This window comes from Loxodonta africana, chromosome 6, assembly GCF_030014295.1.
Source record: "Loxodonta africana isolate mLoxAfr1 chromosome 6, mLoxAfr1.hap2, whole genome shotgun sequence".
In the NCBI taxonomy this organism is placed as follows: domain Eukaryota; kingdom Metazoa; phylum Chordata; class Mammalia; order Proboscidea; family Elephantidae; genus Loxodonta; species Loxodonta africana.
In genome coordinates, this window is record NC_087347.1 from 73579630 (window position 1) to 73598157 (window position 18528).

An 18528-nucleotide genomic window follows, 5' to 3' on the forward strand; every position below is an offset into this window, starting at 1 on the left:
CTAGAAGAAACTAGGCTGTAGGTTCTGAGAGGCCACGGGACCAACAACACAGGAAATGGAAACTGAACTCCCTCCAGACTGATTTCAACCTACTCGGTGTCTGGCTCAGCATTTTATTAAATGATATTCCTCTCCCTTTTCATAGCCTGATTCCCTTTAGGGAATGGCCTTTCCTACTTTGCTTATTTTGTAAAATGTCCAGTACAGTACTACATGAGGGAGAAAGGTCAGACATATATAGGAAGCACTCAATAATATTTTCAGAATGAATAAACAAATACTACTTGATAATATTTCGTATGTGTAAATATTATAGAACGTCTCTGTTAGTAAATGTTTACTCTGAACAGTACAGTGAGAAGTAAAATGCCAGAGGGTGTGAATTTGCCTCAATATGTATTCATTCTGCTCTTTACATGCATAATATGGGTTAAAAACCCATAACACCAAACCAGCAGGGTTGTGTCGATTTCAACCCATTGTGACCTCACGTGTTACACAGCAGAAGTGCTCGCTCCATAGGTTTTTTCAGCAGTAATTGCTATGGAAGCAGTTTGCCAGGACTTTCTTCTGCGGAGCCACGGGGTAGGTTTGAACTGCCAACCTTTAGGTTAGTAGCCAATCACGAACCGCTTGTGTCACCCAGTACCCCCATAATATGACCTACTAAGGCTACGTTTCTTAAGAATGACAGTCGATCAATTATATAACCAGTAGAGGCCACATCTGGAATATATGTGTACCAGCTCACTGTTAATTTAAACTTTCAGAATATGGATGTGGGCAGCTACACTGTGCTTCTAGTAAGTCCTGCAGTCCAAGGTAATCAAATGAGCACAATTTCTTGAGACCCCATTCCTGTTCTGCTATTCTCCAAGCACGCCCATGCCTTAGCGTGGTATTTTTTTTGGATTTAAGAATACTTAATTTTAAACCTTCTATTTCCAATTACATTTTTCCATATATTTCCAAAAGCACTCCTGCAGATGAATCAGCTTTTGCCACGTCCGCATTTTCCATCCCTGTTGTTTTACTTTAATGCCGTGGCTGACTCTCCTCTACTGTGCACTGAGAGGTGGCACTGGCTCTCAGTAGGGAGGCTATATTTCAGGCAGGGACTCGTTCCTAGGCTCGTGGCACACCTTTTACCATCACTTCCCCACTGCTTGGTCCAGTATCGTAATGTCCACAACAACTGAATCAGGCCCTCTTATGATCACGGGAGGTTCTCAAAGACAAAGCCTCTGCTCTTTTCAGCACGGTGTAACTTTTTATCACCACAAAGCCCAGAACTATTGTACTTAGCAGCAAGATGTAAAGGGCAAGGGGAAATTATTGATTTAAATACTTCAAGTAGTATTTTTAAATCTCTAAGGTCAAAACTCTTCTAGGCAAGATGTAGTTAGAATTTCCTTTCCCCTTCCTTTCTAATTGTTTCAGGCTTTTATTATAAAGACAACTGCAGCAGAATTCTAAATCTCCATTATCAAAAGATTTACATGCATCATATCACAAAATCCAAGGTCTAGACCAAGTCAAAGGAGCCCTGGTGGTGCAGATGGTGCAGTGGTTAAGCCCTTGGCTGCTAACCCAAAGGTTGGCGGTTCGAACCCACCAGCAGCTCCAGGAGAGAAAGATGTGGAAGTCTGCTTTTGTAAAGATTTACAGCCTTGGCAACCCTATGGGGCAGTTCTACTCTGTTCTACAGCGTTGCTATGAGTCAGAATCGACTCAATGGCACTGGGTTTAGACTAAGTCAAGAACAGGAAAATCTTCTTCAATTCACTGCATTTTTACCCTAAGAATGTCATAACTAGGGGGGTTTTCCTAAAATAAAAAAGAGAAACTTGACTCTTACTTATAATAGCAAGATAGAAAACCAGCCCCTCTACTCCTAAAAAATGTTATGCTACAAAAACAACTTAAAAAGCAGGCTTGAATGATTTTCAGTCCTGTATTTAATCACCAGAGTGTCATAGAAAGGTCATCCTCTGAGTCACTTTAGGCTTAATGAGATCCATTCATTAACATAGTCACATGACAAGCAGCAAACTTCACAATTCTATAGGTTCTCTTTCAAAAGATTCCCTTTAACTACTCAAGGAAATAAAAAAGGCTAAATGAACTGAATTAGGGTTTCATAATACAATATAATATATACCATATTCCTAATGATGTTTGATGTCATGAAGACTTTTCTTTGGAAGGAAAACAGTTAGGAATGCTAAGGAGGAAAAATAAGGCAGTCATTCCGCTGGCTCTTCTCGAATAATCGAGACAGAGTCATGTGGGATTTTTGTTACAAACATCACCAGTGCTGGGAAGTCTCTTATTGCTCAATGGCTTTCCTGGTGTGTTGCAGCCGACTCTCCTCGTGGCAATCACTTGGAGAAGAGCCTGGGCTCCCCTCCAGGGATCATGCTGCTCTTCTAGTTAAGTACATACCCAACTAAGGGCAGACTAGCCTGACGGGATAGGAAGGTGGCTAATGAAACAATGAATGAAACAAATAGTGAAGATTTAAGACCAGGGACTTAAAAAAGTATCTCCAAATTATAAAAAGACTAAGAGATTTCACATTCTTTGTGCTCACAACAGAACGCCACTGTGAAAACACAAAAAAAGTAAAATCTATTGTAAACAACCTGTATTACACAGTCTGGGTGACAAAAGGACATACAAGAATCCAGCTGTCCACCAAGCAATTTATGTAACCTGGTCAAACCGATTACTTTCTGTGTTAAAACTACACAGAAAATCTCCCCAAAGAAAGCCCTTGGATAGGCTTCGAGTGTGAACTAATGAAGGGATTAGTCTTTTAAAAACTTGAATAGCAGTATAATTTAATCAAGAGTACAAATTTAAACCCTAATTCTAGATTGGATAGCCCTAAAGCCACCTGGTCACTGTGGGCCTTGTTTTCTTCCTAGAAAATGACTTGATGGGACAAAATTACCTCCTAGATTTTTTCATGATTTAAATTTCTATCCATTTCTTCATGCTTTAAATTTCTGTCCATTTCTGCTCAATAAATATTTGATAAATTAAACCAAAGTCATTAACAGTGTTGTATTAGGACATCATCTGGACTATGAGTCTTGGCTTTGCCATGTATAAGCTACCAAAAAAACAAAAAAAATTGTAAGTTAGGTAATGTAAAAATGGCGTGTTAGGGTTGTCTGACCTCCTCTAACTTCACGAGGTGGACAAATAGTCCACCGCTGATTCCTATGAGGTGTAGGTCAGATTTGCCTCCACCCTCCAACCATTTTACCAGTTCTGACACCAACCATCCCTCCCACTTCTCTGCTGAGTTCGATAATTCATTGCAAGGGCCACACAGAACTCACAGACAATACTAATGATTATGGGGTTTATTAGGGAAGTAACAGGTTACAATTCAGGTTCAAGAACACTCAGGATACAGTTCTTCTATCAGCACAGCCTCTCTCACCATGCCTGCTGGGATGCCTCTCTCTGGCCCCTCAGCTTCTATCCTGCTCACCAGGCAAGTGTTACAAAGCTTATTTAGCTCTGCCGACAAGTACTCCGAGGCACGTCACTCTGCCAGTAAGCCTTGGCCGGAAGGCGCTCAGCTTTAGCTTCCTAAGTCAGCATATCTAGCTCCACTGAGGGCCCAGAGGCACCCTACTCAGCCAGCAAGCCTCCTGCCTAAAGGCATTCAGTTTTTTCACTCCGTGGGCTGGGAAGCCAACCGTACCATATCCTGCCAGCCTCCTGCCTCTCCTGCCGTTGTTTCTCTGCCGCCACTTCTTGTTGTCTTCGATGTTAGAGATCTTTCTCTCTCGGTGCCCTGGCTCCAGGAGCTTCTCAGTACAGGGATCCCAGGTCCAAAGAATGTGCAACACTCCTGGCTCTTCTTTCTTCGTGGTGGTAAGATCCTGCCTTCCTGCCTCCGGGATGCTCATTTTAAGCCTAGCAGGATGGCAAAACTGACCAAAGCCCTTGTTAGGGTTCCACATTATTTGCATGGTCCCGCCCCCACAAAGGTGTCATGTACCTTATTTACATTATTAGCAAGCTATCCAATCTCCTTGGTGGGCCACAAGCACCTCGTTTGCATAGTCCTACTCAGTCATTTCGTGGAAGTAACAGAGGCTATGGCTAGAAGGGCCATATCAAGTAAAACCTCAGGTGACTCTGGGGAAGCTACTTACCATCTCTAGGCCTCAATCTCATTTGTAAAATGGGGACAATAATCTTGCCCCAATGCCCAGCAAATGCCAGGTGCTCAACCAATGCTAACTCAGTTCTCTTACATCTTTTCCCTTTCCCTTTGTACAATCACTTTATCATTCAGAATTGAGTTCAACTTAGCAAATTCAGGTCTCTTCCAGCAATGGATTTCACTTACGTATTTTGCTTGTTTTAATTAGCCTCATGTACGTATTAAAAAAAAAAAAATTTTTTTTTATGTATTATAATTGACTTTCCACGTTTAACTATGTATTTATCTAAATATAGCACTTCAAAATTTGTAAAGCACTTAATAAATTTGACCCTCACAAAAAAGTTAGATACAGTATCTATTCAAGACTTGAAAAAACTGGGTCTTAGATTTGATTTGCTCAAGCTCACTTGCCATGAAACTAGTAACTGTTGGTAGTAAAATTCGAATCCAGGTCTCCCACCTCTGCTTCTCTTTTTATATGTCTTCTCTCCCCCATTTCTCTTTAAAATGAAAAAAAAAAAAAAAAAGGAGTTTAATGGGTCCTTTATCTAAACATTTTTCATTAAAAGCTGTTTTTGCTCAAAAAGATTGCAAATATTATAGACACCTCTATAATAATAAAACAAACAAAAAACCCAAACCCACTGCCATCGAGTTGATTCCAACTTACAGCAACCCTATAGGACTGAGTATAACTGCCCCATAAAAAAAAAAAAAGAAATAGGGTCTGTAAATCTTTACGGAAGCACACTGCCTCATCTTTCTCCTGCTGAGTGGCTGGTGGATTCAATCCTCTGACCTTTAAGTTAGCAGCTCAGCGCTTTAACCACCATACCACCAGGGGTCCTCAGAGTAAAATTGCCCCATAGAGTTTTCAAGGCTTTAATCTTTACGGAAGCAGACTGCCACATTTTTCTCCTGTGGAGAGGCTGGTAGGTTTGAATTGCCAACCTTTTGGTTATCAACTGGGTGCTTAAACACTGCACCACCAGGGATCCTTTCTATAATACTGTTGTTGTTGTTATTAGGTGCCATCGAGTCATTTCTGACTCATAGGGACCCTATGCACAACAGAACAAAACACTGCCTAGTCCTGTGCCATCCTCACAATTGTTGTTATGCTTGAGCTCACTGTTGCAACCACAGTGTCATTAAGGTCGACCCTACTTCGAGAAGGCAGCTCTTCCCCAGTTGTCTTTTGAGTACCTTCCAGCCTGAGGGGCTCATCTTACAGCACTATATCAGACAATGTTTCGCTGCTATTCATAAGGTTTTCACTGGCTAATTCTTTTCAGAAGTAGACCGTCGGGTCCTTCTTCCTAGTCTGTCTTAGTCTGGAAGCTCAGCAGAAACCTGTTCGCCATGGGTAACCCTGCTGGTATTTGAATACCGGGGGGATAGCTTTCAGCATAACTGCAACACACAAGCCCCCACATTACAACAAACTGACTGATGCGTGGAGGTTCTATAATATTAGCCAGCATTTATTGAGTGCCTACTATGAGCTTAGCCAAGTACTTGATGTAGATTAAATCTTTAAATCCTCATCAAATCATGAACCATGGCCTACTATTATCACCCTTTCACAAGAGAGGGAACTTAAGCATAGATAAATTTTTAAAAGCTTGCCCAAGGTCACCCAATAAATGGCAAACTCAGGTTTTTAACACAGGCAGTGTGATCTCAAAGCCATGCTTACAGTCACTACATCATTCCACTTTACTTTACAAACCTAATTTGAATATGGAATGGAATGTTAGTTTATACAACATCCCAAAATGACAACATGTCTGGAAAATTCCAAAGCCTTCCTTAGTTGGTTACTGAAGAGTGAGAAACCACTTTTCATCAGCTTCCTCTTAGGGCCTCTGCCACTGTCTCTGCTAAAAGGTTTCCATGTCTTCCTAAGACCCAGCTTCACAAGATCAAGTCAAGAACCAAGATCTAATGGTCCACATGCACTAGGCCAAGACGACAGCCAGCAAAAAACAAATTCATAGTTAATAAAACCAGTTAATTGCACAGCATGAGGTACCCTCTCTTCATGCAAAAATTACACGGTTAGGAATTTTGAGCGACTCTATAATCTGATTAGCTGAACATCCCTAAGTGCTTTATAATATTACTCTACAGTGCAACTGAGTTTGATTATTTACATCCCATAAGAGAAATGTTTGCCACATTTATTATGGGAATCTGCAAAATCATTTAGAAGAATTTAGGCAAATTTAATTTTAAAATAGTCTGAGAAGTCCTTTAGCATCTTTTAGACTCCAGTTAGACAGTATCTTGAATACTTGAATTCTTCAGCTAAGTTAATGATTTTACTATTTCTGGGTTCTGTCAACATATTCAAACAATGAGTAATGGCAATGGCATGTGTGTGACATCTGCCAGACTTCTTTCTTTTTTAATTGATTATCCCTTCACCCAAAAAGTACAAAACCCTAACAAATACACGGTAAAGATAATGTGACATGAAAGAATCTTAATAATGGAAGAGATTTGAAGTCTTATACTCTTTGCCTTCCTTGTCTCCAACTACAACCCCATTTTAAGGCAAGTCCACTCTTAACCAGCAGAAGATTATTTCTTCGCTGAAGGCTTAATGAAAGTGAACAGTCTCCACTTAGGTCAACTCTCTTAATACCCATTACCACCATCCACCACGATCTTTCTTTTCACTGTCCATCATGATGAAATCGAAGTCTTTATTTGTGCTCGGTGGGATAACGAACAGAGGACATCTGAAGGCTAATGTTTACATTTGCTTCGTTTTTTCTTAAGCCTAAAAATTCTAGTTCTTATTGTTTTTCTTGACATGTCTTAATTTTCAGTTTTTTGGTTATTTTACCTATGTTTAGGCAAAGACATCAGTCAGTCTGAAGACATATTCTAATAATTGATTTAAAAAAAAAATCTTTTTTTTTTTTTTTAGAGCTACCAAACTAAATGCATTCACTTTTCACCCAGATATTGGGGGTGTGGTATAAACTTGGTTGTTGTGGTTTTCCTTAAAACTATCTTTATATTCCTCCTAGGTAAAAGAAAAATGTTGATACCTTTCTTTAATTCAATCACACAAAGTTATAATTTAAGTATAATGGTCTCGGGAAAAGCAGTATTTGTGATTTTCCTGAACGACTAGTTTGTTTTTATCCCCTTGCTACTGAGATTATTTTAACAATCTATCATGTTACATTCCTCCAATTGGTTGCAAGAAAGTTTAGACCCAAATGTGTTACCTACGTCTAGCAAGTACACAAAACCTCATCGTGTGCTTTTATCATACGAACTTCATTCCTGCTTCTATTTCACTTTTCCCTTTCCCCAATTTTCCTATTATTTATCTCCTAACAATGTTTATATCTTTATTAGCTGCCTTCAATCATTTTGATGAGGCCATACAATAAAATAATATTATGTAGCATTTTTCAAATTGGGGTCCTTAGAACTTCAAGGTCCATAGATTCTTGATGGTCCATGAAGTCAAAACTCAGAGAAACACTGGTCTAAATGGATAGTTGGTTACCTATCTGTGCACACAAATAGTATTTCCTTTACCTTCTCTACTCAGCAGCTTTTACAATCATTCTACATTTACAATCTATGGCTATCAATTAGAACTACCTACCCCCTTCAAACTTAAAAATACCTCTCTGATCTCAATTGCCTATGCTGATTCCCATTAAACTAGCCAGTCGGTTTTATTCTTGAGTCTCAGTCAAACATGTTAGTTACAGTAGTGTAATTTGGCATCATTAGTCCATCCAATTCTGAATTCTTAAGATTAAATTTCTGAACATATAAAGCAGAAGCTACCTTACTTTGGACATGTTATCAGGAGGGACAAATCCCTGGGGAAGAATATCATGCTTGGTAAAGTAAAGGGTGAGTGAAAAAGAGGAAGACCCTCTCTTAAAAGCCTGTGAGTGGCCATGTAAGATACTCCACTGCTCTCACCCCTTCAGGAGCAAGGGAGAATGAAGAAAACTAAAGATACAAGGGAGAGATTAGTCCAAAGGACTAATAGACAACATCTACCATGGCCTCCACCAGACTAAGTCCAGTACAGCTAGATGGTGCCTGGCTACCACTGCCTGCTCTGACAGGGATCACATTAGAGGGTTCTGGACAGAGCTGGAGAAAAATGTAGAATAAAATTCTAACTCACAAAAAAGACAAGGCTTACTGGCCTGACACAGACTGGAGAAACCCTGAGAGTATGGCCTCTGGACACCCTTTCAGCTCAGTAATGAAGTCACTCCTGAGGTTCACCCTTTAGCCAAGGATCAGACAGGCCCATAAAACAAAACGAGACTAAAGGGGCACACTAGCCCAGGGTCAAGGACTAGAAGGCAGAAGGGGACAGGAAAGCTCGTAATAGGGAACCCAAGTTCAAGAAGGAAGAGTGTTGACATGTCATGGGGTTCCTAACCAATGTCATAAAACAATATGTGTACTGTTTCATGAGAAACTAGTTTGTTCTGTAAACCTTCGTCTAAAGTACAATGAAAAAAAAAAGAAAAAAAGGAAGACCCTCAACAAGATGGATTGACACAGTGGCTGCAACAATGGGCTTGAACACACCTACTATTGTGAGGAAGGCACAGGACCAGGCACCATTTTGTTCTGTTATACAGAGCATCGCTATGAGTCAGAACCTATTTGACAGTACCTAACAACAACAGCCTTTAATAGGGACCTATCTAGAAAGCCACCAGCCTTCTCTGGGGAATACTGACATTATATCATTGGGAGCTTTAGGCTTCCTACAGCAGGAAGCTACTTTCAAGACAGCCTAAACTCTACTGTCTAAAATTATTAGAGTTGGCCTATGTAACTTCCTGTGTTTCTGACCTTGATTCTGCTTGCTATATCTGCTTCAGCTCATTTCCAAATATAGCCTCATCCTATATTCTAATTTTTCTCTTTGCTGAAGATTCAGCTTGGTGTCCTTAATCTCTGACTCTATGTAATACCTTAATATCTCTGAGCAGAAAGATAAGAATAGTCCCTTTAAAGGTATTTGATAAATAGGTTGGCTATTTAATGATGCTATAATTACATCCATTCTTCAGTGTCTTTTGACTGAAGTAGTATGGTGTAATAGATTCCACTTATTTCTTACAACAACCTTGCTCAGAACCTTGGAGAGATCAGACAGGCCTCAGTATACCTTGAGTTCTCTAGATGGAACTCTTCCCATGTAACAGTCTGTAATCCTTACAAGTCCCAGAGAAAATAATTCAAGATTTTCTATATAATACTGCTTATCAACTGCATACGACTCTCAAGAGACAAGAACCATTTTACACATAAACAAATATAAACCTGGTGATGACTGATGCCATATTAGAGCAACACTGCATTACAGCAACATTTCAGTAGCCCAAGACATTTATTAGCAAAATATACAGAAAGTCATTGCTGAATTCAGCTGAGATGTATGGTCCAAGAGTGAGCCCAGAGATAAAAAAAGAAAATAATTTAGAACACCAGCATGTTTTCCAGAAGATGGACAAACAACTGCAGACTACGAAGCATGAGCATAGACCCTGTTAATGGTCTACAGGAACCCTGGTGGTGCAGTGGTTAAGACCTCAGCTGCTAACCAAAAAAGGTCAGCAGTTTGAATCCACCAATCGCTCCTTGGAAACCCTACGGGGCAGTTCTACTCTGCCCTATATGGTTGTTATGAGTCAGAAGTGACTCAATAGCAATGGGTTTTTTATGGTCTTAAGGGTCTACTCAGAAAAAGTATACACATTTCTTTAAGGGTGGGTGAAAGGGATTTGATACAGATGAATCAGACCACATAAATTGTTTCAATACTATAATCATTTTGCAAACAAGTAATCTAATATTCTTTAGTTTCAGAAGTTGTGAGTTGAGTACACCCTCACTCATATGTAACAATACATAATATGGAGCACTTCCTATATATCAACACTGTCATATCGCTTCACATATATTGTCATTTAATGCATGAGGTAAAAATACTATTATCATCCCCAGTTTATATCTAAAAAACTGAGGAACAGAGCAGTTAAGTAATTTGCCCATCATTTGATAGCTAAGAAGCAGTGAAGCCAAGACTCAAACCAGGCTGCACGGCTGCAATGCCTATGATTTTAACCAAGATGCAACACCGCCTCTCTCACATATAAGAATCAATCCTTGAAATCACATAGATGTACATGCGTACGGATTTCTATATATTACATATGAGTAAACCAATTCACCTGTAACTATACACATATGCCTAGGTCTTTGTACACGGTAAATGCTCTAACATATTCATTTGATCTGAGTACAGAAAGAACTCTACGGTCAGAATCAAGAGACCTGTGGACTGTATGATTAGGGCCTAAGCTTTCCTACTGATAAAATGTCTAAATGTGGGGGTAAAGAGACCAGGCTGAATGACCTAACGTCTCTTCAACTCTAACAACTGTATGGCTTTGCAAATTTGTTAACATCACTAAGTTCTTTGTTCATCTGTAAAATACGAAAACCAGTATCTAGTTAGAACAGTTGTCATGTGGATCAAGTTCACATGTAAGGTATATGCCAGGCACATGGTTGCCCTCAATAAATGTTAACTGCTAGAAACTATATCTAGAGGGAGCAAAGAAAATTAAAAAAACAGAAAACCATACCAAACCGAACTTCAAATAAAAGCCAGAACTGTAAATTGCTGAAAAAGAGATCCACATACTGACGGTAACGTCACACTGAAACTCAAGAAGGAAACAAGTGGTCGAAACATAGATCTGGGCAGGACATTGACCAGAAAACAGAGAGTCTGGTAAATACAACATCGGAAAAGAGTTAAGACATACATCATTCTGTTCAACTGCATTGGTACACTCAGGTAATACCATAGCTGGCAGAAGAATCTAAATTCACAGACCAAAATATACCAAGATGACCACAAGCTGTTAAGCTTGGTTCTGCAAACTTCTAAATAAATCTCTTAAAGTTAAGCTGCTATTTTTAAAATGAAATGCCCAGCTGAAAGAAACTGAACATTACTTCTCTTTTCTACTTACAGGGTAAGGAATCTGGCTTACCATCATTGGCCTCACAATTACTATATTTGCAAAACAAGTCTGAATTTGATGGGGTCAATCTTACGTTTCTTTTCACTTAAGTAGGCAGGGTAACTACCCTTTAAGTGGTTGGGCTCCTCTTTTTTGTAACAAGATATTGTTTAGTTGCCATCAACTCGATTGTGATTCAAAGAGACCTCATGTGTGCAGAGCAGAACTGCCCCATAGAGTTTCCAAAGCTGTGACCTTTTGGAAGTAGATCGCTTGGCCTATTTTCTCTTTTTGTTTATTGTGCTTTAAGTGAAAGTTTACAGTTCACGTTAGTTTCTCATACAAAAATTTATACACACTTTGTTATGTGATCCTAGTTGCTCTCCCTATAACGTGACAGCACACTCCTACTTTTCTCCCCAGATTTCCCATGTCCATTCAACCAGCTCCTGTCCCTTTTTGCCTTCTCATCTTGCCTCTAGACAGGAGCTGCCCATTTAGTCTCACATATCTACTTGAGCTAAGAAGCACTCTCTTCCCAAGTATCATTTTATGTCTTATAGTACCATCTAATCTTTGTCTGAACAGCTGGCTTTAGAAATGGTCTCAGTTCTGGGCTAACAGAGAGTCTGGGGGCCATGTCTTCCGGGGTCCCTCTAGTCTCAGTCAGACCACTAAGTCCGGTCTTTTTACTAGAATTTGAGTTCTGTACCCAACTTTTCTCCTGCTCCGTCAGGGACTCTCTGTTGCATTCCCTGTCAGTGCGGTCACTGGTGGTAGCCAGGCACCATCTAGTTCTTCTGGTCTCAGGCTGATGGAGTCTCTGGTTTTTGTGGTCCTTTTTGTCTCTTGGGCTCATATTTTCCTTGTGTCTTTGGTGTTCTTTCTCCTTTGCTCCAGGTGGGTTGGGACCAACTGATGCGTCTTAGACTGCTGCTCACTAGATTTTAAGACCTCAGATGCCACTCACCAAAATGGGATGCAGAATGTTTTCTTAATACACTTTGTTATGCCAATTGACCAGGGTATTCCCTGAAACCATGGTCCCCAGTACCCCATTATCTTCAGGAAAACTGTACTAAGAAATAAAATCTAAAAAGTTTTTTTTCTTTGAAGTCTTTTTGTGAGGCCAGTTATGGATAATGCTTCTTGATTAAATGCATATTTCAGAAAGGTTAGGATAAAACATTATTCATGAAGTTTGATGGTATCTTATTTTGAGTCAAAAGTAAAATAGTATAAGCTCTGCCAGATGCTGCTGGCTCCATTCTATTTTGTTTAGGGTAGCAATGACCCCAACCCAAAATTTCATCTCCCAACTTCCCTTGCAGCTATTGGTGGCCATATGACACAATCCTCACTACTAAGTTATAAGAAGCTATTATTCACACATAAAAGAATGAAGCCGGATCCCTTCCTCACACCATACACAAAAATGAACTCAAAATGGGTCATGAACTACAATTATAAAACTCTTAAAAGAAAATATAACAGTAAATCTTTGTAACTTTTGGTTAGGCAAAGCCTTCTTAGATATGGACAAATTGTACTTCTTCAAAATTAAAAACATCTGTGCTTCAACAGCTAGCATCAAGAAAAGAGAACCCATGAAATGGAAGAAGAACTCTGCAAATCATATATCTGATAAGGGATGTGTGTGTAGACTATATAAAAAACTCTCACAATCCAATAATAAAAAGACAACCCAATTTAAAAATGGGCAAAGGATCTGAATAGACAATTCACCAAAGGTGTTATAAAAATGGTCAATAAGCACAGGAAAAGACACTCAACATTAGCCATCAGAGACATGAGTCTAAATCTGAAATTCTGTTGCATTTATCTACACTTCTATCTTTATGCCAACACTGCACTGTCTTATTACTGAAGCTTTTTAATATGCTTTGAAATCAGGTAATATGAATCCCTCAACTTTGTTGTCCTTCTGTAAACCACTTTGGATGGGGAAAGTGACATTTTAACTATACTGAGTCTTACAATCCATGAATATGGTATACAGCTCTTTATTTAGGTCTTCTTTAATTTCTCTCAGTAATATTTTATAGTTTTCAGTATGGAAGTTTTGCGTGTCTTTTGTTAAATTTACCTCTACGTATTTTTTGTGTTTGATGCTATAGTAAATATTAATTGTTTTCTAAATTTCACTTTTGAGTTGCTTGCTGTTAATTTACAGAAATACAACCAGCCTGTTTTCTGTAACTTTACTAAATTCATCTATTAATTCTAGTAGTTGCTTTGTAGACTTCTTAAGATTTTCTATGTAAATAATCATTTCATCTACAAATAAAGACAGTTTTACTTCTTCCCCTCCAATATTCATACCTTTTATTTCTCTGTCTCATTTTACTGCACTAGGTAGGACATCTAATGCATCACTAAACAGAAACAGAGCAGACATCCTTGCCTTACTCCTGATCTTAGAGGGAAAAACATGCAATACTTCACTGTTGAGTATGATGTTAGCTGTAGGTTTTTGGTAAATGACTGAAATTTATTGAAACATTTTACGATACAGCATATGGTGTATCTTGGAGAATGTTCCTTGTGTGCTTGAAGAGAATGTATATTGTGTAGTTGTTAAGCGAACTGTTCTCGACTGCTTTGAGGGGAATGTTGTAATTTACAAATATAATTGTGAGTTTGCCTATTTTTTCTTCTGTCATTTTTGCTTCAGGTATTTTGAAGCTCTGTTATTACATAATACTCATTTATACTTGTTATATCTACTCATGGAATGGATCCTTTAACCATTACAAAATCATTCTCTTTCCCTCTGGTAATGTCCTTGGATCTCGAAGTCTATATTTTGCCTGATATTAATATAACCACACCAACCTTCTTATGCTTACTATTTGCATGGAAGATCTTTTCCCATCTTTTTACTTTCAACAGATCTGTGTCTTATATTTAAAATACATTTCTTGTAGACAGCATATAGTTGGGTCCTGTTTTTTATCCAGACGAATAATCTCTGCCTTATAATTGGGGTATCATCTATTTATATCAGTATAATTCTTTAGATTTGTTTTTTTTTCCATTTGCTCTATCTGTGTTTTGTTCCTCTGTTTCTCCTCTCCTGCCTGTCTTTTGATTAATCAAGTATTAGTATTTCATTTTTTATTCATTCCTCCCTCCATTGACTTTTTAGCTATTCCTCTTTGTATTTCTTTTTTTGAGTGCTGCTCTAGGAACTCAGTGTGTATCCTTAATTTATTACAGTCTACTTACATTTAATTTTGTGCTATACATAAAACATAAGGAGTTTGATTACCTCTCCATCATTTGTACTGTTATATATTTATATATATACATTATAAAACCCATAACACAATGTCATAATTTCTTTAAATACTTGTCTCTTAAAAAATTAACAGAAAAAAAGATGGTCTTTTATATTTACCCTCAAGTTAACTATTGCTTTAATATTTCTTATAGCACATATTTGCAGTTTTATGTTGGCTTTCATTTTTCTAAAATTGTCTCCATTCGACCTTCCATAAAGACTATATTAACTTGATACAGAACTCTAAATAGGCAAGTTTTTAAATTTATTTTTCCCTTTCAGCACTTTAAAGTTGTCATCCGACTGATTCCTGAACTCCACTATTCTGATCAGAAGTTGCTGTAATTGGCATTGCTGTTCCCCTTTATGCAATGAGTCATTTTTCTCTAGTTGCTTCTGAGATTTCTGCTTTATATTTGATTTTTTGCTGCTTGATTATAAAGTGACTGGGTGTGGTGTTTGGTTTTAATTTATCCTGCTAGGGGTTTACTAAGCTTCTTGGTATAAGTGTATTTTTCAGCAAAGTTGGGGAACTTGGGGCCATCATTTTTTCAAATTTTTTTCTGTTCATCCTCTCTCTCTTCTTTCCTTCTGGAACTCTAAGCATATATTATATAGTTTGATATTGTCTCATACGTAATCCAGTGTTTGTTCAATGTTTTCCAGCCTTTTTTTCTCTCTGTTCCTCACAATTGATAAATTATTAATGTTTTTTGAAACACTGACTCTTTTGCCTCCCCTATCCAGTTAAATCTCATCCAGTAAAATTTACATTTCAGAATTTGTATTTTTTAGTTCTAGAATTTTTAGTTTCTATTTTTCTGCTGAATTGCCCATTCTGTTCTCTCATATGGCCATGTTTGCTTTCAATCCTTCAGCATCTTCATAAAAGCTGTCTTAAAGTCTTTGGTAATTACAACATCTCTGTCACCTGAAGGTATGTGTCTGTTGAAGTATTTTCCTCCTTCTTCATGGGTTTAATAATGTTTTACTGCATACTAACAGGAATTCAATATAATTAAGTAAGGGTAAAATAAACAAATATACCTCTTATATATATAGAAAGAGAACATGCACAAACGAGTGGAGGGGGGAGGAGAAAGAAGACAGACAGGAAAAAAGAGAGAGCGAGCATAGGCAGACAGGCAGAGAGAGTCAGAGAGAGAGAATGATCTATTTTTTTTTAACTTTTTATTTTGAGATAATTATAGATTCACATGTAGTTACAAGAAATAATGCAGACAGATCCTATACACCCTTCACCCAATATTCCATAATGGTAACATCTTTCAAAACTATAGTATAATATTACAACCAAGAAACTGACATTGATACAATCCACAGATCTCTCCAGTTTTACATGCACTCATTTGTGTGTGTGTGGTGTGTTCAGTTCTATACAATTTTATCACATGTATAGATCAGGTGATCACCACCACGGTCAAGATACAGAACAGGTACATTACAAGGATTGTTTCTTGCTTGCTTTTTAGTATGATCATTTTTATGGGGAGAAAGAAGTATTAATATAAGTATAAATGCACAGAAAAAAATCAATCTGAAAATATACTCACAAATTGATAAGTTTTAGGGTGTAAGATTTCAGAGAGGAAAGAATAAAAAATGCAATATTTTGTTTTGTTTTATAGTAAGCATATGTCACCTTTCTAACATAAAAAATTAAAATATGAAAAATAAATATAACATGGAATATCTGGAATGTAGGTACAGCAGGTCACAGTGAACAAGTGGACAGATGCAAAAACTTAAGCATTATACTGAAAGTGTATAACATAAAATGTTTAGAAATCAATTTTCTGTTATTAGAGGAGTATACTCAGAGGCACCTTGGAAGAAAGGCCTGGTGATCTACTTCCAAACAATCAGCCACTGAAAACCCCATGGAGTGCAGTTCTACTCTGACACATACGGGACCGCCATGAGCTGGGATCGACTCGACAGCAAGAGGTAAGGTATATCCAAACTGGGTGTGTAAGAACTAGTCACTTTTAATACCTGCAAGAGATTTCAAAAATCAAGAAAAAAACTAAAATAATTCACAGAACACTGGAAGGCTAAAATAAATGGAGTTATTTAACTTATAAATAACTTATCCTAAGAGGTTAGCAAGTTTCCTGTCATCGGCAATCAGAATTCAAACAGAGGTTAAATGCCCATTTGTGGCAGGAATGTTACAGAGTAGGTTCAGGCATCAAAACATGATCAACTGAAGTCTCTTCCAAAGCTGAGCTTGTATTAAGGGTGGGCTTGTATTAAGGGTGCACTAGATCTAGAGCCAAGAAATCCAGGATTAAGCTCTGGCTCCTCCAGCAAAATTTTGAGAATCATACTGAGCCTGTTTCATCATTCGTAAAAGAAATAAAACAAGTTAACAGTATTTTATCAACGATAAAGCCCTATCTGAGTAATATTATTTATTAGCATTTGAGGATAATGCAAGGGATACCAGATTAAAACTTTATCAGAAATTATTTAAACTAGCCATTACAGAACAATAATAATTGTTTCTGAATGATTACCAAACTCATTTTCTAGAGTAACTGTGGAATTTTAACAAGAAATACATTATTCTCATTGCCTGAGATGACTGAGGTATAATCTTTATCTAGAATAAAAAGCTGAATTGTGACTTATGGAGTATTATGTCTCTAGCTGCTAGAAATACAAGATGAAGAACAAAAGGAAATGACCTTTTACTGCTAACATTACAGTGCTATCAAACGACTATCATTCAGGAATATTTAACCTCCTCTCTTATAACAAGTATAGAGAGTTGAGTGCCATTTTTAAAATAACAGATGTATTAGGAACCTGGCAGTGTGCAAGAGCCCAAGCTGGCAAACCAAAGACCTGGGCCCTAGAACTGAACCTACTGCAACCCAAAACAACCTTTCTAAAGTCTGAATTACTGATTTTTAAAATGGGGGCTTGGGACTATTTAACTAAAATAGCTACTAAATTTCGCTTTGAGTATTCTATGCGACTCCTAAGAAAACAGATCTTTTAATCATTATGTACAAACCTACTCACTGTACAAAACATTTACCATGGTACCAATCCTTCATCTTCTTTCAAACCTTCTTTCTCATATCACATGGCTGTGACTATTTATAGTAACCACTACAGACAATTACCAAATCTTGAAACATTCAAAATTAGGATTTTAAAACACACAAAGAAGAAAAAATGTCATAGTTCACAAATTTGTACACTTTCAGATTTTAAGTATTCTCCCTGAAGTTAAAGGTATTTATTAATCTATGTGTCTTTTACAAATAAGTTACTTCCTAGAATAAATGAGGATTACTATAGTAGAGAGAAATTGTTAGGCAATTGTTTGAATAAATTTTTGTAGGTTGGTTGGCTGAAGAGAACTTTTATTTCCCTTTACTTAAATCTTGCTGCCAAGAGCCAAGAGTCCTAGTATTAGGACATTTTATGTAGGTTACAATTCAAGTCACTACTTTAAGTAATAGATAAAATAAAATTTCCTTTTTTTCTGGTTATGGATTTCTATTTCTTTCTTAGAATCCACAGGTTTTTAACAGAATATTTTATACAGTGCAGTAATAGCAACACACCTATCCACTGAAAGAGAGAAAGGAAAAAACAGACAAAAGAAAACGCACTTTAAGAACATCATTTTTAAGAACATCTACAGTGATACATGATTACTACATTTCCCTTAAACATAAAATTACTGACCCAGAAAACAAAAATCTCAAGCTGACATTTTAATTAAAACGGATGCTTCTGTCCCTTCTGACTTCATACTGACACCTGCCTCACCAAAGAGAGAACGTAGGGTATTTATAATACTCCTCTTTACACACCTGTACTACACTATATGCCTCAATAACAAGGTGACTATCATAGTACAAAAGGCTTAATACAGCCACAGTCATCATTATTCTTTAGGCCAAGTGCTTTGGCAGATTCCTAACCTTGATTTGGATAGCGAATGG

At 37.6% G+C, this 18528-nt stretch overlaps 1 protein-coding gene across 5 annotated transcripts in view; it reads right to left on the minus strand.

Moving 5' to 3' along the window:
* MAP3K20 (mitogen-activated protein kinase kinase kinase 20) overlaps nucleotides 1-18528 on the minus strand; it is a 206603-nt gene that overhangs the window by 124375 nt on the left and 63700 nt on the right. The window contains exon 2 of one of the 5 annotated variants that reach the window (XM_064286992.1): nucleotides 16390-16558. The exons of the other annotated variants lie outside the window; for them this stretch is intronic. The gene's annotated coding sequence lies outside the window, so the exon portion shown is untranslated. The remainder of the gene's footprint in view (nucleotides 1-16389; nucleotides 16559-18528) is intronic. 5 annotated transcript variants of the gene reach the window in all.